The sequence below is a fragment of the Primulina huaijiensis genome, chromosome 14 (assembly GCF_012295235.1).
Source record: "Primulina huaijiensis isolate GDHJ02 chromosome 14, ASM1229523v2, whole genome shotgun sequence".
NCBI classification, from domain to species: Eukaryota; Viridiplantae; Streptophyta; class Magnoliopsida; order Lamiales; family Gesneriaceae; genus Primulina; species Primulina huaijiensis.
The window spans coordinates 14770864-14773544 of NC_133319.1; positions in this window are offsets into that span (position 1 = coordinate 14770864).

The window sequence follows — 2681 nt, forward strand, 5'->3', positions numbered from 1 at the left end:
TAGTATCCAAAAAGCTACTTTCGACCAAAAAATAAAAATAAAATGAATGGTATAAAAACAAGAAACTAAAAGCTTTTGTGGGCATGCAGCACAATAAATTTTTTTAATCTATTTTCTTATTCATTTTTCAAATATAAATTGCTGGAAATTTAGGGAATAGACAGTATTTTCATGCTAGATTTTTGCATGCACTGTCAATGTTGAACTCGTAAATTAGACTACGTATAAGTCATGCATAATTCCTAGTATTTAAATTAAAACGATTTTTATTGCATGAGTATTTGATTTCTTTTCTTTAAATTTAATTATTTTATGCAGTAGTTTAGTTGCTATCTTTTCAGTTAATTAAGTGAGGCCGGACTGGAGCTGGAGTTTGGAGATAAAATTTAATATTAAGAAAACATTCCTAGAATTTATTTAAGATAAAGAATAAGTTGTATTAATGTAAAAGAAGGGTTAACTAATTATTTAAATAATTTGAGATAAGTAGTAAATAAAGTTCAATAATTAAATTCTTAATTCCTTAAAATATTTAATGGGTAGATAAAACAATAGAGATTTAAAATACAAAGAAATATTTTTCTCTCCATTTTTATTTATAATTTTCGGCAATAACATTTAAAAGAATTAGTTTTGATTTACAACTCAACTTTGATTCCTTTCCATATCCATTTCATGGTAGATAATCCCTTAATTTTAAATCCTCATTTAATTAATAATTAAGCAATTTCCTACCCTACTTTATCTAATAAAATCGGTTATCACCTTTAATTAATTTAAAAATAGTTGACAACCTATTTCTTTAATATCTTTCCTTACCTTTTCTTGTTAATTAATTCCTTAAAATTTTATTTACCACTAATTAATACTTAAGCAATATTGTCCCTTATTTTTCAAGCATAAAATCGGCCCCCTCCCTTATTTTAAAAGATTTAACTTAGTTTATCAACTCATTCTTTATTATCCTTCCTTAATCTTTTTTCTAGGAAGATATTCTCCCCACTTTTAAATCACCATCAAATAATTAATTAAGCAATTTTCCCACCTTGAACCTAGACTTAATTTCGGTCCCTTGCATCCTAGAATTATCCCTCAAAATCTTTCATTATCACCATCATTCCTTATAACACAAACTAGAAGATANAATCAAGCCATATAAATATTTTTAAACACTATATGTACACGTTTCATGGAGCAAAAACCGAAAATGGACATCAACTTTTGTAAAAGAATTCTGCACAGTTTTTTCTCCATTTCATGCTTCACGGTTTGCATGGTTTTGATGGTTTCAGGGTGTGGTTCGATTCCAGGCTCCCAAGGCTGCATCTAGACATGTACTAGGACATGTTAGGACCATATTGGTCCATTCGTTCAAGCCCCATACACGCAGGAAATTTAAAAACGACAGCAACCCCTCCCTAGTGTCCTTTTTGTGCTTCGATTTTTTTGGTTTGCTGTCAAGGTTGATGGTTCTGATCTTGGCTGCCCTAGGGGCTATAGCCATGGTTAGAACATCTCCTTGTAATGTCTAAGACATGACCAAGTTGCCCTTTCGAGGCTTGGTCCATGGTGGAATCGGTTTTCAAATCAAAAACAAGAACAGCCCCTTCGGCCCCTTCATTTTACTGCATGTGTAGTTTCGGTTTTGTGGCGTGGTGTGAATCTTGGTTGGCCAATGGCACTTAGCCATGGTTCAAACCATTCCCTAGGATGTTGGTAAGAGGTTCTGATCGGTGGTTCAAGCCCCAATGGCCATTAGCCTTGCAAATGACGCAAGGAAACGCTCACGCTGCTGCTGTATTTTTTTGACAGAAAGTGTGCTGCGGTTCAGAGGTGCATTTCGGGTCCTTGGTTGGCTTTTAGCCGATGGCCTCGGACTGGACAATACCTCATCGAGTTAGAAAGGCCATGTTTTTGGCCATTTGTGATTCGGTTAAGTTTAGAGGTGGTACGAGAATTTACGGTGCAATGTGCCAAAGTGACTAGCGAAATAACGTTTCATGTTTTTGGCCTCCATTCACTAAATTTCGAAGTACTGAAATTTTAGGAGCATTAGTTCATCATTTTAAGTGTATTTTAATCATGACTAAACGATGGTTCAGTGTTGGTTCGGGTTGGTACGGAGTAATGATTAAATACAAGATCGTTGGGCGTAATTGTCTCGTTTTTTGGATTTAATTACAAAGTTTGGTCAAATAAATCAATTGCATATTTTCATGTTAGATTTAAGTCGCATCGAGCCTGGGAACGATCCAATCCATGTGGAAAAATTAATACAGGATACTTAATTATGCTATTTAATTATATTACGTGCATAAAATGTAAAAGATTCATTTTTTTTAGATTTATGCGATATTGCTTGTGGCCACTGTACTTCATGGGATATCAGCTTATCATGGAATTATTACTTCACCCGGTGGTCACTTACCGGTCATGTTTATTTATTGGTATGGCTATCCAGTCCAAGGGCTGTGATGATCTCTACCGCCCAGTATACTGTGGTTTAGTCTGATCAGACGATTCAGTTCAGTTCATAGGCCACTTGCGTAGAACATAATCTCAACAGAAAATTTATGACATGCTATTTTATGACAGGGCTCCAAGGAGCAAACATTTTCACTTATGATTTTCAGTTTAGTTATGCACTTATTATAATTAATAATGACACGATATTTTACGTT